We start from the raw sequence: 25,533 nt of genomic DNA, 5'->3' as shown, positions 1-25,533 counted from the left end.
TAAAGGATAAAGATGGAAACATACTCACAAGCAAGGAGAGTGTGTTGAGCAGATGGAAAGAGTACTTGGAGAGGCTGATGAATGAAGAGAACGAGAGAGAAAAGAGGTTGGATTATGTGGAGATAGTGAATCAGGAAGTGCAACGGATTAGCAAGGAGGAAGTAAGGACAGCTATAAAGAGGATGAATAATGGAAAGGCCATTGGTCCAGATGACATACCATTGGAAGCATGGAGGTGTTTAGGAGAGATGGCAGTGGAGTTTTTAACCAGATTGTTTAATGGAATCTTGGAAAGTGAGAGGATGCCTGAGGAGTGGAGAAGAAGTGTACTGGTGCCGATATTTAAGAATAAGGGGGATGTGCAGGACTGCAGTAAACAGGGGAATAAAATTGATGAGCCACAGCATGAAGTTATGGGAAAGAGTAGTGGAAGCTAGGTTAAGAAGTGAGGTGATGATTAGTGAGCAGCAGTATGGTTTCATGCCAAGAAAGAGCACCACAGATGCAATGTTTGCTGTGAGGATGTTGATGGAGAAGTTTAGAGAAGGCCCGAAGGAGTTGCATTGCGTCTTTGTGGACCTGAAGAAAGCATATGACAGGGTGCTTCGAGAGGATCTGTGGTATTGTATGAGGAAGTCGGGAGTGGCAGAGAAGTATGTAAGAGTTGTACAGGATATGTACAAGGGAAGTGTGACAGTGGTGAGGTCTGCGGTAGGAGCAACGGATGCATTCAATGTGGAGGTGGGATTACATCAGGGATCCGCTCTGAGCCCTTTCTTATTTGCAATGGTGATGGACAGGTTGACAGCCGAGATTAGATAGGAGTCCCCATGGACTGTGATGTTTGCTGATGACATTGTGATCTGTAGCGACAGTAGGGAGCAGGTTGAGGAGACCCTGGAGAGGTGGAGATATGCTCTAGAGAGGACAGGAATGAAGGTCAGTAAGAACAAGACAGAATACATGTGTGTAAATGAGAGGGAGGTCAGTGGAATGGTGAGGATGCAGGGAGTAGAGTTGGTGAAGGTGGATGAGTTCAAATACTTGGGATCAACAGTACAGAGTAATGGGGATGGTGGAAGAGAGGTGAAAAAGAGAGTGCAGACAGGGTGGAATAGGTGGAGAAGAGTGTCAGGAGTAATTTGTGACAGACGGGTATCAGCAAGAGTGTAAGGGAAGGTCTACAGGACGGTAGTGAGACCAGCTATGTTACATGGGTTGGAGACAGTGGCACTGACCAGAAATCAGGAGACAGAGCTGGAGGTAGCAGAGTAAAAGATGCTAAGATTTGGCGTGACGAGGATGGATAGGATTAGAAATGAGTACATTAGAGGGTCAGCTCAAGGACAGTTGGGAGACAAAGTCAGAGAGGCGAGATTGCGTTGGTTTGGACATGTGCTGAGGAGAGATGCTGGGTATATTGGGAGAAGGATGCTAAGGACAGAGCTGCCAAGGAAGAGGAAAAGAGGAAGGCCTAAGCGAAGGTTTATGGATGTGGTGAGAGAGGACATGCAGGTGATGGGTGTAACAGAACAAGATGCAGAGGACAGAAAGATATGGAAGAAGATGATCCGCTGTGGCAACCCCTAAGGGGAGCAGCCAAAAGAAGAAGTGAAGCTGAATTTTTGTGGATATGAAGGCTCAGTCTGGGATGATTTTCAAACTTGCACTGTTAGCACTAACACCTAATCATCTTCACAGCATGTCTGGACATTGGTGACATCCCTAGATAGACCACCAGTCCACATCACGACATTCTAATTAATGCCCACATAAACTCATTCTAACAACAAAGACTACAGTAATTGTTCATTGACTGTCCTCACGCCAGCCTGCTAAATAGAAAGAAGCTGGATTCTGAGGTGAGGTGTACTTGTGCATTTATGCGCTATGGTCCAGTCAACTTGTGATGTGTGCTGCTAGCATATCTTCTTCCATTATCTTCAGGAAAACTGATCAAAAAAAGAATGTGAAATAGTTTGAAAAACTCAAGAAAAGCCATTCCTTTAAATATGAAACGTGAAGCGATAAAGCGTAAGTAAACAGTTTTATTAAACAGTACTTAATTAAGAGCAAGGTCTTATTAGGGTTCATTTTAATGAATAATGTTATTATGAAACCAATTCTGCAACTTTTCATGTTTTTCGGTGTTATTTAAACAAAAATGGGGTTTAGTTGGGGGGCAGGGAACCATCAAAGATGCTTTCAATTTGCATATTATCTCATTTTCAAATTATGCAATCACTGTTCTACGCTGTATTAAAACATCTGTTCTTCAAAACTGTGATGGTAGTTACCCCACATACAATTATTTCAAAGTCAGAAAGGATAAAAACATTGAATATCCAATGATTCAGAAAAATGCAAATTTGTGAAACCTCACCTCAAACTAGGAAATTCCAACAACAGTAATTGCTACTGACAGTCACATACAGCTACTTTTCAATATTTAATTTGTTTTTATTTCACAGTGTATAGTGCCAAGCACTTGTTTTAAACACAAGACTGTACAATGTACACTGTATAAATGTAAAGAATTATTATTATTATTCAGGGCATTCTACTGCGGTGGGTTGGCACCCTGCCTGGGATTGGTTCCTGCCTTGTGCCTTGTGTTGGCTGGGATTGCCTCCAGCAGACCCCCGTGACCCTGTGTTCGGATTCAGCGGGTTGGAAAATCGATGGATGGAGGGCATTCTAATTAACACACCCTTATACAGTAAAGTCATTAAGGGACACTACTGGTTACTGGTTGCCAATCAGCACTTTGGGGTGTGGGAGTAATACATAGATTGGGATAGTATGAAAACTCCACTGACAACAGATCTAAACTTAGGCTTTAGAGGTGTGACAGCAGTTCAAATCACTTTACCACAGTGCCACCCTTTTTAAAAATCACCCCCCTATAAATATAATCATTATGGCCAATCAGCTCCAAAAATCTGGTCTGAACCTTTCCAAGTGAGCCATTCAGTAAGAATAAAGTGTGTCTGCCATTGCTAGCACCTCATGATAAAACAAATGAAATGCACAGCTGTGGACTTGCATCCACCCTTTATATTTGAAATCTTGCAAAGACTGTAGCACTGTTTGCATGATACAGTGGTTGTAAAATAAAGAATACAAAGGCAAGAATGTGAAATGAATTAAGGAATCTTTATTAGAGAAAGAAATATATTGGGTAACAAAACAGCGTTATGTGTTGCAAGAAATCATTCATACCAAGCAAAAAACTTGTGTAACATTGCCTCTGCGTGTGACTTCCTTTTACCTAATCTTCTGATTAGTGACAATTGAGAGTTTCAAAACAATGACATCCCTGTAAAATTCTTTATTCAAATATGAGCAAAAGCACTTTTATGTATTGCACTGAAACTTCTTTTCAGTATCTCTCAAGGGCAGACCTTGAGTGCTGCTGTTACACAGCTTGAAATTCCAAACAAAATGTACTTACTTTCAAGAGAAAGGATGTGTTTAAACACTGAGATAACATTCTGCTGGAGAGAAGCTCCCAGGCGACTAAACAAGTACAGAAAAAAATACCACAATTCTGCGATCACATTGTTATTACTGTAGATGCCAATTTCAGGCTGCTCCTAATGGGGGGATTACTGGGGTATTAGGGAGGCTTCTAGTGTCCTTTATGTTTTAATGTAAATCTATTGTACTGAGGACCATTGTGCCATACATTTTGCATATGTGTGCGTGTCCAGGATTGTCACTGACTGAGTTAATTACTGTGTTATTCTCTAGGTGTGTTGATAAGAACTGGGTGTAATAGCAGGAATCACAGGTCTGTCCTGGGACGAAGAAATATGCATATGCAAGCAGAGCAAGGCATAACTTTTGACTTTGGAGCTGCATTGACACAGGTATGAGCTGTTACAAAGTGAAGGTGATGATACCAATTTTGTGAACAAAACTTTGATAAGCCTCTCAGGTTAGAGGAACATTCCTTAAGCGTGACAGGGTAAGAGACTTTCACAGCACATTCGAGATTACTGCTGTCTCACAGATCCAGCATCCTTGGTTTGAATCTCTCATCTGGTTTACCTATGTGTAGATTCTGCAGGTCTCCCCACTGAGTTTACTCCAAAATATGTGTATTTAGGTTAATTTGATGCCTGTTAATTTGGCCCAGTGTGAGTGCGGGTACAAGTGTGTGTATGAGTGCTGTTATGGGCATTCAAGGAAGCCCAATATATTATTGCAAGCAAGGAAATTAACATGGAGATGAAAACCAAACTGGCAAGGCAAAAGATCAGTCATAGGAGCTTGTCTAATCATAAGACAAAAATCTAAAGTTGAACTCCAAAGCAGGGATTAAACCAAAGCCTGAATCTAAACTCTTTGTTAAGTAACTAATACTCATGACAGTTACTTTTATAATTGAAAAGAGGGCAGTTAAAAAACAAATGAGGGGGAAAGGCAGGTCTTCAATTTAAAAAACTGCCTTCCATATGGCACTAGTACTACTACCATCACTACTGCTACTGCTACTATTATTATTATCAGCAGCCGTACCACATCAGGTCATCCACCTGAAGCTAATCATGTTTGAGCCCATCAATTACTTGAATGGGACACCACCTAGGAAAAGCTAGGGTTGCTACTGAAGAGGTGTTTGTGAGGCAAACAGGGGGCGCTTACTCTGTAGTGTGTGTGGATTCCTATACCCCGGTCCAGTGACAAGGACACTGTCCTGTAAATTTGGCACTATCTTTTCAGATGACATGTAAAATCGAGCTCCTGACCCTCTGTGGTCATTAAAGATCCTTGGGCATCTTTCGAAAAGAGTACAGTGTATCCTGATGTCTAGGCTAAACTGCCTATCACAGCCTCATTCATTCAGTCTCCCTAGTCATCCTCTGTCTCTAATTGTCTCTCTCTCTATCATCCCTTCACCACCTAATAACTAATGAACGGTGAGTGTACTGGCACAATAACGGCTGCCATAGCATGATCCAGGTGCGTGCTACACCTTGGTGGAGGTTGAAGCGGCTCCACTCTCCCTATGTAAAGCTCTTTGAGATTATGCAACACAGGTAACATGAGATTTTTTTTCTTTTCTTTCATTCTTCTTTCATGTTCCATCGCTTCACTTACTTGAGGAAAGTTTTCCTTGAGATTGATTGGTTGATAGGCATGTTCCATATGCTCAAATAGGAGAACAGACCTCATTGATGGAACAAATTAAGTAAAAGGACACACTACTCTTTAAAAAAAGTAATTCAAATATTATTTATTTCTATCAGTCATTTCCACAATATACATGTTTGGTTTCTGTCTTGTTCCGTCATTCTGCTGCTGCTATACAGTAAGCTCTTGATCCTGAGGTAGATCAAGTGGGTCTACTAATGAATGGTTATGGATATCCATACATCAGTGCAGTCTGTGGAAGTGGTTTTATGAAAACATTATTGTACCTACAAGAACATATTAATTTATTTTACCATTATTCGCTCTATTTCAGAAATATTCATACTAATAGACCAAGTCAAATGGTAACTCAAGATTATTCAGCCCAGGTTGTAACCCAAGTGTTTTTTAAAATATACATTAGTTTTCTCCCTTTTCAAGCACAAAGACAAAAGCATTAGCAATCAAATGCAAAAAAAAAAAGAGTTCTTCATCTCAGTATGAAAATTTAATTTCAAATATTTACTGTTTCATTATAACTGTAAACAAATACAGAGCAAGTTAAACAAGCATACTCAGAAATGCAATTTATATTGACAAAAGGAATACATGATTACTGTTTTGTCGAGGGGCTATTTGCTTCTCTGGTTCTATGAATGACATTCTGACACCTATGAGAGGTAGAAGCACTGGCTTTTCTTAGTGGATCACCCTTAGAAAGAGGGAACCATTTACAGCAATGGACTCAACTATTCAGAGCTAGGGCTGATCCTGTTGTTGCTGTCTACATCAAAACATATGAAGAAGTTGTACTGGTGGAAAAGAAGAGTGTCACTTCTGTAATACAAATTGAAAGTGTTAGATTGAAAGCTTCAAGGCAGAACTACCAAAACAGATATCTCAAAAATGCTGTTTAGGGTATACACTAATGACAAGTCACAAATGAATAGAATTAGAATTAGAAAAGAATTAGAATACTGGCTCAAATCCAGGAAAAATCAAAAACAGCCTGGCCTCATTGTATAATGATGCTCCCTTTGAAACACATGCAAATTGGTCTATTTAATTTCATTTAACTCTTTCAGGGTGGATGTCGACGTTTGTCGAAATTCAGGGGTAGAGGATCAGCTGTAAACGGTGACAAAACTTGCTGATACGTTTTAGTTTGACTCTCGTTGCTAGAAGGAAAGTTCGCTTCATTGATTTGACTTTGATTGCCTTTGCATGAATGAGTAGTGAAGAGCAAACAACCTCTAAAATGGCATTGACATTTGGCGAGAGACCAAAGCGAACACGCAAAGCAAAATGCTCCACGGGTGACATTTTGTGTGTTACCGTTGAATTGTACTCTGATTTGTTGGACTCGAAAATGAAATTGAGGTACCAGCATTAGCTGAACGTAGTGCTGAACATGTTCACATAGCTGATGTGCCAGTTAAGGGTAACATTTGCCTAGGGGGATACCGGCACTTACGATGACAAGAGGTACGAATTAGATTGCATTGCACTGCCACTACCGCCATCACACAAAGATAGACAGGCACTTGGCCCGCCATGACATTCCTTCTGGCGCCGAGCTGCCTCCGAGCAGCTGCCAGCGACGACAAACAGGCGCCGACAGCAGTCACAGCACACAGCAACAGACATTTTATGTTGATTTACGTGTGAAACCATTGCTTTGTTAGCAGTTTTTTTTGGAAAAATATTCAGCCCTCAAAGGGTTAAACCAATGTACATTACATGAAAAAGATGTGAGTGGTCATAATGGGCTTATCATTGTCCACTATTAGACAGTTGACAGAAGGTTTGTGTTTCAGCCTTCTGTGATTTGCTCATCACTTTATGATCGTGATTATTGTGAAGGACATTTTATAAAATAAAAACTCATGGTTTGACATTGCTGTGGTATACATCTCAACGTGTAGAGTACTGAGAGGTTATGTTCAAAATATAGTGAATAAAAATTAATCTAGACCAGACTAAAAAGTATATGATGAAATATTGAAGGAGCTGAATAATTTCAGCCAAAGAACACTGAGCCTAAAAGGAGTCATGACAGAATAATTTAAAATGATGAGAGTATAAGTAAGATTTATGCCGACTATTAACTTAAAGTGAGCCCTTCATCGTGGGTTCATTTGGAAGCTGGATAAAATTAAATTTTATATAAATGTTTGAAAAGCCTTCGTTACACAAAGAAATTAGGAGTGCTTTTGAAAGAAGACTCCTTTATTATCTAGTGGCCAAAGTATGCTGAACTGTAAAAGACAAAGGTGATGGTTCAAACTTATCTACTGATTCATTAGGTAAGTGAATCGCTTAAACTGTCTGTCAAGTTGATCCAAAATTGTCAAACTGCCAAAAAAATACTAAAGCCTTGTACTTTTAAAGCACATTAGAACGTGCTTCACAATGGAAATGTGCTGTATAAAATATTGTATAAATTTCGAATAAATATTATGAAAGCACTATTAGCCTATACTGAGGAATAACAGACCTTTTCTTTTCGGTGTTCAAATATTCTGAAGACTGCATTCTCACAGCTCCAAAAGATCCCAATTATCTGTTTATGGGGCGACTGAACATTCTCTGTGTTCTTGTGGGCTCTTCTCTAAGGACTACAGCTTATTTTCCAAATAACAAAAAATAACCATTCGTTGACCACGAACTATACATCGGTTCAGGATGACTGAGTGTAGGTGTGTGTTAGGGCTGATTTCTGCCTTGTGTCTAATGCTCCTAGGATATGATCCCTATGACCCAAAACTGGTTTGAGTGGAATTCAGAAATTAATGGATGGGTTGAGTGACCATGCTGTCTCAGTTGCATTGAGGAGATTGGAATGTGATGGAAAAGGGGGAAGGTACTCAATTATATCTGAACCTGCGGTACATCTGTTCCTGGGCATGAATGCTATTATGAAACACATCAGCAGGGTAAAACTAACATGTCTTACTAAAATCTAATCCTAGCTTAAGTTTCATATTAGTGGGTGAACAACAGCGCTTGGTGCAATGTATGCACCAACCCAGTCAAAATTTTCACCTAACACTGTCCACAGTGTGGATTGAGCCCAGGTGAATGCCTGACTGTAAAAGTCAGGAGGAGCTGTTCCTGCTTCACAGGGTGAATAAAGAAATAAGGCAAGCATGTAATTGCATGTGTTTTTTTTTTTCAAATTCTATTTTCTTAGCAATAATAAGAGTATAATAACATAGACCCGTATCTTTCATCTAAATTAACAAGCACTTACACCATGTTACTACAATACTTTCCATATGTGAAACCAATAATGACAAGAAAAGAAAAACTCTGACTTTTAAATACGATGTTACTGCAAGTGACACTGACTGTTTTCACTATAATTCACTAAAATATTACTTCTTAACCAGTTGTGCCGGACTTCTTGATGTGCTGCCAAGGTTAAAACAATCACAAAATAAACAAAAGAACCAGGAGATGAAATTAAATAAATTGTGGGTCTAAACTTAGAAAGGTCTCAGCCAAAAAATTATAATAAAGCCAAAAACGCAAATGAAAACACTCAAAGTCCTAGCACAATGAATGTTATTTTGAATAGCAAAAGCTGAAATCAGTTTTTTCCAAAAATCCAAAATCATGAAGGCAGGTTTATTGTCCATGATGCCATGTTATATAGGTGGAATATGATGATGTCAAACATCATGCGACTTTCTGGTCATATGATTGGTAACAGCTTCTTTGCCATCAATAAACAGACAGAAACCACAAAAAATAGCAGGACGAGCAAGAAACAAAATGGTCGCGCAAAAATAACAAAACATATGGTTAAAATTAATAAAGTTCATAATTAATAAATAGACACAAATACAAATGTATAACTACAGGCATCGGGGTAGAACAGTTACAGTGGGGCGTACAGTGACTGCACAGTTGTCATTTCATAAGCTTTTATTAGTAAAATGCTTGCCTACTAGATATCAGTATGATGGTTTTATCATTCCCATACTACTTACAGCACTGCACAAACACAAAAAAAAAATTTCTGCTGTGGTATAAATCTTTAAATCATAATGCTTGTTCTGTGCCTGAGGGATATTTTTCACTTGAAACAATTGTGGCAGACTGCTGGGGGTGGTACCCAGCTGGGACGCCCGAGAGGACTGGAGGAGGGCTTGTGCCCGCCCTGGGGGCCACGGGTACAGAGCTGGGAAGCTCGACCCTGTAGGGGCCTGTGGTCACAGTAGGACCCTTCCACACCCGGAAGTGCTGGGGGGAAGAAAAGAGGGGGTACACTGGGGCGTGTCGGTAGGAGATTGCCGGGGACACACCTGGAGCACATCCGGGTGCTTATTTAAAGGGGCCACCTCCCTTCAGAGGATGACTTGAGTCGGGTAGAAGAAGGACGAGGTCCCTGGAGAAGAGAAGGAGGCGGTTAGAAGAGAGAGAGAGAGAGAGAAGGCATTGCTTATTGGCCTGGACTCTGGGGTATTGGGGTTTGTGAGTACTGAGTATTGTGATGATGGAAAGCCTCAATAAATGGGGTAACTCTAACGTGCCTGCCTGTCTGTGTCCGGGTCATATTCCACACAATCTTTCTATGGAGTGAGCTTGCAAGCAGGGGTTTGACATAGGTTCAATCATATGGCCATACCTATTTAAAAGCTAATAAGCTGAGAGCCTTACAATTATCTGATGTAAGGAAAATCTATTGACTTTGAACTGCCTAAACCAGGGGCGTCCAACTCCGGTCCTGGTGGGCTGCTGTGGCTGCAGGTTTTCATTCTAACCCTTTTCCTAATCGGCGAGCAGTTCTCACTGCTAATTAACTCTTTTTCCCTTCATTTTAATAGCCCTGTTTTTAAGGATTCAGTCCTCTGAATTGATTTGTTTCTTCATTAAATGGCAGCCAAACAGAAATGAGATGTGAAATAAGCCAACAGATGACCAGCTAAATTATTGTTTGGCTGCTCATTAAGGAAAAAGAAACAACTATGGGGTCTGAGTCACGTCAATTAAAACTGAGGCAAAACAAGTTAATCAGCAGTAAAAATTGCTCACTAATTAAGAAGATGGTTAGAATGAAAACCTGCAGGTACTGTGGCCCACCAGGACCTGAGCTAGACACCCATGGCCTAATCTAAAAACAGCAACACTTTAAGTTTAGAATAAAATGGCTTTGAGGATAAGGATAATGACAAGCTGCAATAATACTGGCAGAAAATACAGAGTTCAAACTCTGCATGCCTAGTAGGAGGTTGCTAAACTCTGTGTCACCACTTGTTTGCTGTTTAATGCAATTTTCTACATAGATACTTGCTCTCTCCTCACCAGGACTCTGTGCTTTGAAATAGGAACATCTTACTGCTGGTTTCTTTTCCATGAAGTGGAAGGACTATACATAGGTCTTTCATGTTTTGCACAGTCCTCCTCAGCAATGGATGAAAATCAAGATGCAGCGTAATGTCTTGTGAACGATGTACTTCTGATCTGCTTTCCTTTTTTTCAACTTCACGCGGCTACATTTAAGGGAGGAAGTGAAATTTAAGTACTTCTTTTGCTGGTGTGGGCTGTGCAATCTAAACTGAAAAAAGCTTGAACTGGAACAAAAAATAGGCAGTCCATGGAATATTTAGGTTGCAAGGGTACAGAGAACACTTTAATGACAATTGGTTTTTATAAATATTTTAATAATAAGTTACGTTACTGAGGGTAGCTTATTATTTATTTTGCACATCTGGTGCAAAAAAGCCAAAGGGACTCTCTTATCAGTATTTTAGGTAATGAGTGGAGTTAAATAATTCACAATGTCCATCCATCCATCCATCCATCCATCCATCCATCCATCCATCCATCCATCCATCCATCCATCCATCCATCCATCCTCTTCCACTTATCCGAGGTGGGGTCGCAGGAGCAGCAGCTTGAGCAGAGATGCCCAGACTTCCCTCTTCCCAGCCACTTCTTCTAGCTCTTCCGGGAGAATCCCAAGGCGTTCCCAGGCCAGCCGAGAGACATAGTCCCTCCAGCGTGTCCTGGGCCTTCCCCGGGGCCTCCTCCAGGTTAGACGTGCCCGGAACACCTCACCAGGGAGGCGTCCAGGAGGCATCCTGATCAGATGCCCGAGCCATCTCATCTGACTCCTCTCGATGCAGAGGAGCAGCGGCTCTACTCTGAGCTCCTCCCGGATGACTGAGCTTCTCACCCTAAAATCACAATGTCTATTCTTCACCAATTTATCCAAAACACCTTGTATTTTAAATAAAAATTAAACACCAGACACACCTCTCTAGATTTAAATATATCAGGGCTATGACCATAATTGTGAACAATGGTAGCTCCAGCCTCAACTGAAAATATCCCAAGTTAAAATCTTTTTGGACAATGATACTTTCTTATTTATCAGATATTGTGGGATTTATGATTATCCAATTATGGAGCAATTGCAGTTATTTTTGATATGTTTAGACTATCTAGGTATAAAATCATCCTAATTTTCTACACTACATTGCTAGTACATTGACTAATCTTTCACAACTCAATGGGTAAATTATATTTTTTATTACCTAAAACTTGAAAAAAATGTCATTTTCTTTGCAAGGAATTATGCAGAGTTTCTATTTCTTGCATAAAATAGACAGTTTCAGTGGTAAATGCTGTATTTTACAAATGTTCCATATGTATGTTTATTGTCCTATCTACTGCTAAAATCTGTGTTTTTGAAAACATTTTGCCTTTAAAAGAAGCAAAAACAATAACAAAAGTTGATTAAGCATTTGTGGAAGAGCTACATTATATAAAAAAGGGTATTTTTGAAAACAATGATTTTGCCCAGCCTCTCCACTATATATTCTGTTATAGCGATATATATCACTTGTATCTTCAAAAATTAGTTTAATTGTAAAGAGTAGCCCTACATGAGCTAAAACAGACTACCTAGGTCTAAATGAGTAATTACAATTTCTATACATAGTTTTTCATGTGGTGTTCTGTATATGCTTCCTATTATTGTTTGTTTCTCTTGACCATAATTTGAAGGGAACCCTTGAAGAATCCCACTCTTCTTTACTCAGTCTTACGGTTGATGTAGCTTGCAGGTAATGTTACTGTCTTTTTAGAAAACAGCATGTTGTCATTGGATTCTGTAATCCCCTTGGAGTTGTTAGAATTAAGGATAAAATAAATAATTTATAGGATAACATAGGCAGGGATTTTCACTCTTGAAAACCATCATTTACAGGGATAGCTGAAAATTGTGACTTGAACTGCTCTAGCATCATCATTATAATGCATTCTCAATACAATTGTAAAGAATTGATAGATATTTCAGCCATTCCAGGCAACGCTGAAAGGAAGGAAGTTTCAGGAGCACTGTGTACTGGTGTTAGTGGAAAATATCTGTTACATAAGCACTGAATGAAAATCTTAATGGTGGGGAAAATGGCTTTTTGAGAATAGTTGATAGATGTAATGTACAATACGTCACATTCACAAACAATATTTTTGATATATGTACAGTACTTAATGTACACAAATGCCTTGTTATTCCCCTTGGTGCAAAGAATTGACATGAATTATTTATTTATTCTCTATCTGTTGTACTTCTAAAGAATATTTTGCTCATCACTCTCATTATTGCTTTCACTTAGGCTATTCACACACTTATTGTTCCTGTAGTACCCTACTATCCTTTCCGGGAAAATGTCACATACGTGTTACATGTTTTTTAGAGGAACTAATAATTGAGCTACAACTATGCTTTGATCGATCTTTCCCTGTTTGAACCTACAGTATCTTATCCAAATTTAGGGCCATGGGTTTATCAGAGCTGATTCTAGTAGCACTGGGTGCAAGACATAAGCAGCCTTGACTGGGATGCCAAAAACCTTGGTCTCACACACTTACATTATAGACACAAACAATTTTGAAGAGAACAGTCATTTGGATCAACAAAATCCAATCCAAAAACCTAGCCCAACTAATTCCTAATGAGGCTGCTAATGCTATGTCATGTAATATGGAATCCTGCAGTAATGTCCATGTATCCCCCCCAAGATGATTTCTGTGGTATATCTCTGAAATAGGTGGAGTGCTGGAAAGTTATCAGACTGGTTTATGATTTTCTTTATTACATGCATGTTGTGAAAGATTGAGTGATTCTAGGTGAGACAATTTTTCAGAGATTATTCTCTAGTTGTCTATAGAACAGAGACCCCAATTCACAACTTTACAGAAACATTCAATAACTTCAATAGCAGAGGTAGGAGAGGATTTTGTGAGGTTAAAATGATATGCTAGATCAGGGGTGGGCAAAGTCATTCCTGGAGGGCCGCAGTGGTTGCAGGTTTTTGTTCCAACCCAATTGCTTAATAAGAAGCACTTATTGCTCAAGTAACTCTTCTGCTTCATTTTAATTGTCTCAATTGCTAAGATTTTGAATCCTTATTGCTTATTTTAGTCTTAAACAGCTGTATTTTGGTTTTTAATTGCTCCTTATTAGCAATAAGATACAAATAACAAAAGAAACCAACATTTTTCAATTTAGTTTGTTTCCATTTACACCTGTGTGTATTTATCATGCACTATTTGGTTTTATTAAATACTTGGTAGGAAAGTGAAGAGAAAAAAGTGAAGGACTGAGAATTAGTCATTTGTTTTAGACTTCAAGTCATTTAAGTGATATCCTTAGAAAGGAAAAAAAATCTAGGATATGAGAATGACCTGACATGGCAGATTTAAAGCACTGACAAGCCATGAAATTAAATTATTGGCAAGGATTGCTTTCTAATTAGGCAACTGGGTTAGAACAAAAACCTGCACCCACTGCGGCCCTCCAGGACTGACTTTGCCCACCCCTGTGCTGGATGAAACCATGCTGCAGAGTGAGACAAGCACTAAGGTGAAGTACACGGTCTTGTCTTCTGTTAAACTGGCTTAATCTCTCAAAAATGTTTTTTCTCAAAAACTCAGATGGATACACTATTTTGCAGCATGTATGTCATCTCAAGATGCAGATCAATATCTGATTACACCCCAGGTTTGAAAAATGAAGATATTTGAAAAGTTTTAAGGCTTTTATTTTCATGTTTTTCCCTTGAGGCTTGCACTGCAAGAATGGGCATAGTGTATTGTATATATGTGGCAGATTCATATATACCATAATTGTGGAGAATTAATTTCAAATTTAGGGATACCAAACTTATCCCTTAAGTTTCATTTTTTTTCTAGGCCGTATGTATCCTGCTGTTGATTGATCTTACCGAGTGCCCCAGTTGGTGTTTGACTTTTACCATCTGCAATTAAGTCTGTGTGATCACTCTTTGTAGAAGGCTTAACTAATAGTGTCCAATGAGGATCTTATGTAAAAAAAACATTCATTGAGACTTCTGTCTAATTGTTGGAATTACATGCAGACTCTAAAGAATGCCTAAAAGTAATACAATTTAGAAATATTTCTCACTAAATTTAGTATTGGCATGGGGTAAAATTACATGTGGATGTGTCCAGAAACCATAAAGATGGTTTAGAGACAAGAAGAAGTTAATATCTTTGACCAAATGTCATGCTTATGCATGGGTCTCATCATGTCACTTTTTGTACTTGTTTTTTTTTTACTTTTTCTTTGACTTATGCTTGCTCTATTCTATTTTGTTCAATTTTTTTTCAAATACTTTCCTCTAGTCTGTTAATTACGTAATTTGGATGGACTGTAGTCCTCTTGTGAGTTCAACTGGCTTCTTAATGATCATATGAACCCTATAAAATAATTTCAGGCTTCAGCAGTCCTCTTACAGAGGTATTGTTTTCTGTGTTCTCTGCTCAGTGATTTTTCTTTTGCATAAATGTATTGGTCTAACCGTAACCCTGATTTTTGGTCTTTTGAGCATTTTTGGTTGCTTTTTTGAGCCCATTCACACTTAAGTGTTATAAATTTCCAGTGTTTGTTTGACATTTTTGAAAGTTTTCAATGAAGTTTTGCAAGCATTTTTCAGATTTTTCTGAACTGTTTTCCAGTGTTCTTCAAGAATGGAAAATAGGATTGATACCATTTCTTTTAACCCTTTTGTGGGTTGTGAGGTGTTCTAGTGTTGTGATGTGATTGTTGTATTTCCGGAATGTCTTCTATGACTTTAGTGTTTTTAATCCTAGTGATCACTTTACTGGAGAGGAGTTGTTGTCAGCACTGTACATGCAGATATTGGTTTCACCCTGTTCTTCAGCAAAGGGAATCTAGAGGACAATTCTCTGTGAAGAACTCAGGTAGCATCCTGAAAAATTCTAGGATTACGCATGGGTGTCGATAAGCATGTTAATTACAGTGATATGTGATAAGAGTCTTTATAATATTTATGGAACTTTATTTCCACCTCTTAAAAAAATCAAAGCATTATTTCATTAAAAAATTCCCTGCTCTGGTCAGTGCACACAAGTGAGCTTAGTCATCTGGTGATAGCTGGAAGAGGTTAAGCACATGCATAGCATATGATCAAGTGAAAAGTATGGAACAGACATTATATTCATTTTGTAAATTTAATCCTGCATGTGTTGAGGGATACATTTAATCGTTCAAGTTTAGGGGCACAGGCAGCCAACAATTATTGCGGCAGCACTAGGTGTCAGGCAAGATGGTGGATGGTAACCTGGGGCCTCATGTATAAACGGTGCGTACGCACAGAAATGTTGCGTACGAACCTTTCCACGCTCATATCGCGATGTATAAAACCTAAACTTGGCGTAAAGCCACGCACATTTCCACGGTAACTCATACGCTCTTTTGCAGACTGGCGGCACCCAGCGTCAAAGCAGTGCTACTGTTCCTGTGTGGTTACCCTTTCTTAGATCCACATCCACGGCGGCGGCTTTATCAAATACACTGAAATTAACCGCATATCGTTCATAAATTTAATGCATCTGATTGTAATTAACCTGTAACAATATAATGGTCCACAGAATGGTCAAACTACTGTTCCTGTGTGCTCATCCTTTCTTTCTTAGCTCCACATTCCTGACACGGCTTTATAAATACACTGAAATTAACTGCATATTGTTTATTAGTGTAATGCATCTGATTGTAATTAACCTGTAGCAATATAATGGGCCAGGGAATAGCCATAGTATTCCAAATACCATAACTGCTTTAGCGTTGTTACGCTCACTGCATCTTGTTCTTCTTTTTGCTGCTCCCGTTAAGGGTTGCCACTGCAGATCATCTTTTTCCATATTACTCTCACTGCACCACTCGGAGTATTTATATCACTGTATCTGAGTGTGATTCACAGCAGCAGATGATCGGAAAGAGAATTATCGGTATACAGTTTCAAGTACACACTACCTCAACCACGGCAAAAAGCGTCAAAGCCTTTCCTTTACGGACCTCGCGTTTCAGAAACAGTTTCATCCCAAGAACTATAAACGCACTCAATCAGTCCATCAAGTATATATTATAAGTACAATCACCTCACTGTAAACTTACACTACAGTTATAATATTGCACAACCTGCGCTACTTTATAAAGCGCGTATGATGACAATATCATTTTTAAGATGAAATGCAGCAAAATATGTTGCTTATAGTATACAGATAAAACTTTAACTTCATTTAAATAATCTGTATTGTTAATAATTAAACATGTGAGGACACGGTGCCGCAGCGCTAGCTAGTTCAAGGATAGCTCCTGCCTTGCGCTGTATTCTTGCTGGTGCTGACGCGACACTGGAAGGATAGACGAATAGAATAATTAAACATGTACTACGAAGATATTTCAATGTTCCTTAAAAGTTTTGAAGAATCGGCGTTCTAAGCTTACAAATGGCTTAACGTCTGTTACAGAGCTGATTGTGTGGCGATTGGAGAAAGAAAAGTATGGACAGGAATTGGAGGTTAGTACGTTTGAAAGAGACAGTACTTCTGTAATAAATTATTTCATTGAAGGTCGCACATGGTGTAGCAAGCCTCTTGCGTGAGATATGAACAATCACTGCGCCACCGTGTTCCCATGTTTAATAACATGCTTTCATTCCTATCATCATGAAAATGATATCACGTATACATCTCAGTATTTTAATTATTCAGAGAGCTGTAATATCTCGAATGTAATGCATTCTGTGTCCTGTCGGAGAAAGAGAAAGAACGGAAGCACGTAGTGATTCACACACATAGAGCACATAGAAGATCAAATACAGAACAAAACATTTAACATGCTACTTGAGAAACTAGTAAAATAAACGATTTTAAGATGAAGTTTATGATGTTCTACTTTAATGGCAAAATAAACTACGTGATTAAAGTGGAAATTTCGAGATTAAAGTTGACATTTCGTGCTTTTTTCCCACTGTGTGCCTATGTTTTTTGTTTGTACCCTAATACGCTTTCATATGACACTCAGACGGTGGGCTACGACTTGCCTTTTCACGGCGACTTTGATATGTGATTTCTTTTTTATTTTGGGCACTGTGCGACTTTGTGAATTTGATCTTTTGAGTTTTTCAGAGAGTCTGTCACTCGATCAACTTTCTTTTGTTGCTTATACCACTGTTTAAACCAACAAATAGTACATTTTTCCTGTGCCTCCACTTGGTATTTGCTGAAATTCTTATATTTTCCCCTGTGCTTTTCCCATTGTCTTTTCACAGAAGGCTATTTATATTGATTTGAAATGACACCTTTTATTGGCTAACTAAAAGCCTGAGTTGCCTCGAAAGCTTGCATATTGTAATCTTTTTAGTTAGCCAATAAAAGGTGCCATTTTGCTTGGCTTTTCTCTACATTCATAATGGCTAACACGGTACAACACCCTAGTACTATATTGATTTGCATATTCAAAGAGGCGTAATTCTGGGAGGAGTTGGGGCGGGACAGAAGGCGCGTGCACGTGCGTTACTTTTCACGCTGATCGGGATTTATGTAGTGGAAGAACGTGAAAGTATGCGTGCGCACAGATTCCTGCATCTGGATTTTTCTGTGCGTACGCACAATCCCGCTTTTGTGCTTACGCCATGTTATAGTGTGAGTTCTACGCACGGCGTTATACATGAGGCCCCTGGTCTTTTTCAGGCAATAATCACACAATCATTCAGAAAACAATGCGCCATATGCAATCCAGTAAAAGAGACACATAAATAAGGTATCTATGTAGTTTTATTTCTTTTATCCTGTTAATTAATATAGATATTTTGAAATTGTGTGATTTGATGGTGTAGTAGATGTTATTTACTTCACAGCACATGATGGACTAAACACATTTTCTTTATTGAGAAGTATTACTGACACATGTTTAGTATTCAGTGTTAAAGCAGGTAATCAACCTCAATTAAGCACACTCACTAATACCAATCAGTCCAGAAATGCACGAGAACATGCGATAACATTCTGCTAAAACATCTATACTAAACAAACTAAGCTTCAACTTGATTTAAAGCTAAACGCATATGTATTACTTTTGTTCATTTCTTGTTGCTTGATTGCAAGCTACATTCATAGTTGACCTGTCCCTCAATAACTGTCACTAGATAAATAAAGCATGCGCTTATTTTTTCTAGTTTTGATAAGCCACTTCACTTCTGGCTTATCTAGGAATAAGCATGGATTTCCTGTAAAAATACTTATTTTTTTTAACCAAAGTTTTATGAGTGTCACCACTAATTTCAATGGAAGAAGCGCTTAGCTGAAATTTCTTGACAATTGCTGCATGCAAGAGCTTTCTAAACCTTTCTAAAATGCATGGATGTGAACAGTGTAATTGAAAAGAATGACAAATAATTATTCAAGCGTTTTAGGAGTATTCTGGTCTAGCTGTAAAACGTGTGAATGGTCCTTATCTATTGGTTTTATGGGCCTTGATTTGCTTATTTTTGGATTACATTTTTGTTTTGTAAACTCAGTAGTTAGCATTTAGTAATCTTTGTGATTCTTATCTCTATATATAATCTTCATTTGGATCTTGATCTTTGTTTGTCCGCGAATGAATTAGAAGAAGAAGCACTAGATGGCAGTAGAGAGACAGCTAAAACATAGGCATTGCATTAAGAATCTCCTCCAGGCTTATACTACTGAAGACTGTAGTACTCCAGTCACACCTCAAAACACAGACATTGAAACTAAACAAATTGTTGTGCTTTAAATTAACTAATCTTTATATATAATCTTCATTTGGATCTTGATCTTTGTTTGTCTGCGAATTCCACACATGCGTAGACCACCTTCCAATTTAGTACGTTGTTGTTACTCACGCATGTCAACAACGTGCCGGAATAACGAAAGGGGTGGTGGACAGTGTTACGCTGGTTAGCTCCTGATGCCTGGTTAGAGAATGAGATTGACGAAGATAAAAGGTACGTGCCTACGTAACATATGAGTGAAAGAAAGACAGTGGGTAAAATGAATGACAACGTAACAGCACGTTCCGGAAATTATTATTGTTACGTTGTAGCCGGCGAGTGCTGCGCGTCTCACAGTTGTACTGTGGCTTGCTCACATGTCAGTGAAGTGATCCCTATTTATCCTTTAAAGAGCCTGGATACCTATGTGTCCCCCTTTTATAACCATTGCTCCGTGTATATTGCCTTACTCTTTGGATTGCCACAAAGCAACCTGCGAGATTGGAGAAAGGTTGAGAAGAGATCGTGAGAGGAAACGACAGTGTCGTGAAAATGAGACGGACTGTGAACGGAGAGAAGCAGAAATGCTCCTACACCACCACATGATTACTATTCGGACAGTGATTCCGAGTAGGCCGTTCCTATCGAATCAATGTCCAAGGGTTTTCTTTTGTAATTTTGTTTCCCTTATAAAAAATCATAATGCTGTGCGACGAAGGGCAGTTCACGACTGGCAGCCGCGTTTAAACAGGGAGTCCTTCACAGACAACTTTAACACGCGCAACGTAGTTGGGCGCACATGGCTAGTACTATATAAAGTTTCTATTCTTTTAGCAATTTGTTTTTAATTTATTAAAATAAATAAAATAATAAATAATTCTGTTTATTGATCCAGGGTTTTGATGCTTTCTCTCTCCCTTTTTGGCATTACTTTTCAGGACCTAGGTCTACTCATAGCACCAGTCAGAGATGGTTCCCAGTGTCTACCCTGAATTTGGCAATGTTATTAGGGTAATAACACTGGCATAAATAAACAACAGCTAAAGAACCAGGTTAATTGACAAGCCTTATTACTTGAATTCAGGCTGTTACAGTACCATGATGTTTGGGGAGAATTAAATTTGTATCTCATGGAAAATGGAAAATGTGTGGGTGAACCATAGGTTAAATGGATATAGAGCAGGTCCCTGACTTAAACACCACATGTACTTACTACTACACACTAAAAGAGGCATTAAATACTCCTGTAAATGTAAAAAGGTAAGATGTTCACAAGCAGTGTTATGGTGTTCTGCCATTTTCTTTTTTGTGCCTTTTACAGTTCTATAAATCTATACAACAGGGTTTATGCTGAACATGCAACATGTATCAATAGTATAACACATCCAAGGGCCACCAAGATGAAAGATTGCCATCCTGCTCAGAGTAGTTAATCTACTGGGGGGTTTAAAATGGCCAGACAACACTAATAAACATTTAGTGAGAGATAGAGAAAATGAAGGTAATTGGAAGATGGGTTTGGTGTAGGGAAAGCAATAAAACTGTTGCTAAAATTGTTCATAGCTCCAAGCCTTTGTATAGGCAAGTGTAGTGCAGTGTTTGTATTTGTGTGTGTGTGTTTATTGCATTCCTTCTCCCTCTTTACATCAGTTTTAAAAAGGTTTTGGCCAGTGCTGAAAGTGACCATATTAGACTATTATTGGAAACTTGTTTTCTATTCATGTTAGTGTTCATTCTATATTTTCAGATATTTTTCCTTTTTATTTGGAACTATCTCCAGTAGCATTTTGTCATTGACCTTTAAGACCATTCCTCATTGTTTATCTGCTGATCCATGCAGCGTTCTAGTGATTTATCTGTGTAGCAAACCTTCCTTTTCGATTCTTTTACTTTATCTCTTAGAAGGTGCAATTGCAGAAGCACATTTCATTTTGGCCTTGAAAAATGACATTCTGTAATGTACATTTAGTGCAAATTATCGCTTTCAGGATTTCCCTTGTAAGAATAGAAACAACGATCAGTTAATACTTATCAGCACTGTAGCAGGCATAGGGTGAGCAATGCAGACATCAAAGTTAAAATTTAGAGATAGTAAAAATCTGAGATAATAATCAAATTAAGCAAACAATACAAAATAAAACAAACTATTCTGAGAAATGCAGGTGTTGGATGAGTTCAAATCTAGACTCAATAGAAATACAAATTCTCATTATTAGTAGAGATGAAGGAAAAAATGAATGCATTTTACTATTTGAATATTTTTTATCATGATATGTCTTTGGTATAGTGAAGACAATTACAGACTTCCCTCACTTTGCAAAGCTAATCTGTTCCTTTAAGGTGTATTTTTGTAACACAAACACAATTAATTTAAATGGAAACACATTTTAAATGTTCTTTGGTCCCAATCAATAAACCACTTTTTAATCAAATATCATTAAAATACATGAAAAAAGACAGAATTAGTTTAATGACATTAGTCATAAAATCAAACCCTAATAAGACATTTTCCCTTAACTAAATACGGCTTAATAAGAATGTTCACATATACTTTATTACTCCAAGTTTCATATTCAGAGGAATTGCTGTTCGATTTTTCTTGGGAGTTGTAATATTCAAGATAATGCAACAAGATATTTGAGAAATACATGTGACAAACTGACTTCACTTAGCTGGGAGATTGACTAAGACTTTGATTGCCTGGTGCTAACATCCAGCTCTGCTCAGTGTCTATGGCAAGGTGCACTTGGAATGACTGCGAATATCCATCCATTTTCCAACCCGCTGAATCCAAACACAGGGTCACGGGGGTCTTCTGGAGCCAATTCCAGCCAACACAGGGCAGAGGGCAAGAACCAATCCTGGGCAGGGTGCCAACCCACCGCAGGACACACACAAACACACCCACACACCAAGCACACACTAGGGCCAATTTTAGAATCACCAATCCACCTAACCTGCATGACTTTGGACTGTGGGAGGAAACCGGAGCAAACTCACGCAGACACAGGGAGAACATGCAAACTCCACGCAGGGAGGACCCGGGAAGCGAACCCAGGTCCCCAGGTCTCCCAACTGCGAGGCAGCAGCGCTACCCACTGCGCCACTGTGCCATCCGACTGCGAAGATGAAGACCTGTTTTGAAATTTATCCCATAATTCATCTTTGTAACCATGAAAATTCAGGTTCATTGCAGTTCATAAAATGAAAAAGAATATTTTTTCATATTCATAAAGCAGTTGTTTATAATTTAGGGAAGCATGTATCAGGTTTTCTTTGAGTCTTGTACAAGTGTGGAAATCTATGCGGCCGTGCTAATGTTTGCTGTGTGCCATCAGCGAAAATGTGAAACATATGCAAGATAACATCCCCGACCAAATGCAGTCCTTTCACACTTTAACAAATGATATATAGAAAACATTAGCATGCTTTATGCTAAATAACTAAATTATAACTAAATACTCTGTCCATTATAAATCAAGAATTTTGGTTATTTTTGGTTTACACTTGGTAAAAAAAGAAGCTTCATATTAAAAATGCAAATTGCAGGCATTGTTATTGCATAATAATATCATTAAGTACTCAGGCACATGACAAACTAGAACTGTCTCTCCAACTAAATCTGACAGGAGTGGCCACTTGAGAGCCGATTTACACTTAGTTTAAAATTTACAGAGAAATGAAACCTCATCTGAAATCTCATGTCACATTCAGTGGCAGTGTACGCAAGCCCTTTTGTCTTCTACCTTCCTGCTTAAACCAAGTCAACAGTATTAAGGAACTGCAAAGCGTTAAACACATTTTGCTTGTGTTTGACTGTTTAATAACTTATTGTGCAGATGGTATGTAAATGATTTGCTTGTACTTCATGGCAACTCTATGTAGCATCAACAATTTAAAATGCAGATTTCTCTATATTCCATATTTAAATATAATTGGAATATAACAACCTTCTAATTTTGCTTATTGTCTGATAATACTAGTAGAAATATCTCTCTTATCTCACAAAGATGCACCCAAAGCTATATGAGTGTTATGTACAGATGGAAGAATGAATAAATGCAGTAACTTTCAGGTACTCCTGCTGCTAAACCCTTAGGGCTTTTCATAGGGAAAAATTAAGAAAAAATGAGAGATATTCAATTATATTTATTCTTACTTAATTTACATACCCTAAAGGATAATAATGAGCAAAAACACAAAAACCTCCTGTATACACAGATTTCTAAAATGAGTGTCTCAGGCTGTTAAGTGATTTTGGGATTTTGTCGTAGGTATGTCATTTGTGTATCTCTATAGAAGAGAAAATTTACCAGTATCCTTTTTAGGCAAGGATTTCTCTCTATTATGGATTTGTTTCTTGGACACCTTCCTCCAGTTCTCCTTTCAGGTATGTTCACAAGAAATATGGCTATCTTTAGCTCAAAGGCATTTACAGGTCGATTACTTTTCTCTTTTTTTATCCTCAGACTTTTTCTATTTTGGGTTTGTATTTATCAAAAGCAGTTGATGAACTAGAAAAGCAAAATCTTTGCTCCAAAGAATATTTGTCATGCTCTGAGCCTCTGAGGCAAACTGCCTGCTCAGTACAACACCACCAGAGCAAATTTTTACCAGGAAGAAAGCCAGTTCTGTGATGAGAGGGCATGAGACTGCATGGACCAGCAGCTCTGTCAATCTTAGACATAAATAATAAGTGATTTGGGCGAGTCACATGGGAAATGGAAGAGATGGGAGCCATAAGAGAACTATATGTTGTGGACTGGAATGTACGTAGAAATAAAGAAAAAAAACGAACAGGATCAGCATTGGGAAAAACGTGAGAAGAAAATACAGACTCTTTTAGACATTATTCAGGTTGTATCAGAACTGAGGAATAAAACATTAACCATCAAAATGGATTCTATGTGTTTAGTCTGCAATAACATTGTCAGCATTTTAAATGTACATGCACTCTTATTTTAGACAAAATAAGGCACCCTGATGCCCTGTTTAATGCACTAATTATGTTGACTAGTAAGTATAAGTTTCTGACCATCCTTGTGCAAAGTATACTGGAAGCAAACATGTAGTCCTTGCCATTTTTGCAGCATATTCAAACCCCTTCCAGTGAAGTAATGCTGTGGCAAATGTATGACTCTGAAAATCATTTACCACAAAAGAAATATTTCACACTAAGTTATTCAGTGTAGCCACTGACTACCATTTCAGAATCCATTTGGGCTTAGTGGGATTTAATTTATGTAGGCCTACATTACCATATAGTACTTGTGTGCAGGCTTCACACAGGCAGTGAATAGGCTCAGAATTCAGCCCACGTCTTTAGGATTGAGAAGTAGCAGTACTAAGGTGCATATACTTTTTATTTTTATATGTAGCAAATTATAGTACTACTATCCTATTCTGAGATTTTCTCAGGTTTTTTCCCACAAAGGTTCAGGTGATAAGGATAAGGAGTATATAAGATAAACTCATTTGTGGTTTCTACTAATTAAAATTATGCATTTGAATATGCTGTCGTTTATAATGGTACTGTGGCAATATTTTGCATGTTGGATGGACATGCAAGACAGAATTTCACTGTGCTTTATTCACATGGCACTACTAGCACTGCTAGTTCCTCCCACTAATCTCACTCAATTTCTGTCCTGTTTTGACATTTTGGTAACACTCTAGGTTAGGTACTGCAAAAATATATATCTATTACTCATATACTCTTATGTTACAAGACCTTAAAAAGGGTTTTGGTCTTAATAACACTTATAAAGCATCACTAAAGTGGCTAGTCATCTGTGCAATATGGCCCACTAAAATAATTTCACTTTGGAAAGGTCTGCAGTGGCTTAAGTGAGACATATATGACATATACGACCTCTAAATTCTTCATAATCCTAAGTAATATTATCAGTAAATCAAATACATCACTGTACAGAGATGAATTATACATTAATTGATGCTTTATAACTGTAAATAATTAAGTGAAGCTGGAGACTGTGGCTGATCATATAGTTAATTCCATTAGAGACTTATCCATTTTTATATCCTAATTTATTTATTTTATTTTTTTCATTTGGAAATTTTTCAATTACTTGTTGTAAAGAATTCTGAACTACTGTACAGTTATGAAAATGTGCTATATAAATGAATGTGTTTGGCATAAGCAGTTTGGTTAGACCCGCTTACCCTATTGTTGCTGAAACCCTCACCAGTCAAAGGAGAAACAGACATACAAACAGATGTACACAATCCCTCATCTCACATACTGTAATATTGCACAATATTTCTGAAATAGGTGATGTTGTATGCAGAATATATGTCT

At 38.2% G+C, this 25,533-nt stretch overlaps 2 protein-coding genes across 2 annotated transcripts in view; one reads left to right on the top strand and one right to left on the bottom strand.

Annotated features, from left to right (window-relative positions):
• The window catches only part of vopp1b (VOPP1 WW domain binding protein b), a 369,450-nt gene that overhangs the window by 193,581 nt on the left and 150,336 nt on the right, over positions 1-25,533 (bottom strand). The gene's annotated exons all lie outside the window — the stretch shown is intronic.
• lancl2 (LanC lantibiotic synthetase component C-like 2 (bacterial)) overlaps positions 1-25,533 on the top strand; it is a 410,926-nt gene that overhangs the window by 291,462 nt on the left and 93,931 nt on the right. The window lies entirely within an intron of this gene.

The sequence above is a fragment of the Erpetoichthys calabaricus genome, chromosome 6 (assembly GCF_900747795.2).
Source record: "Erpetoichthys calabaricus chromosome 6, fErpCal1.3, whole genome shotgun sequence".
NCBI classification, from domain to species: Eukaryota; Metazoa; Chordata; class Cladistia; order Polypteriformes; family Polypteridae; genus Erpetoichthys; species Erpetoichthys calabaricus.
This window is presented reverse-complemented; position numbering and strand designations above follow the sequence as displayed.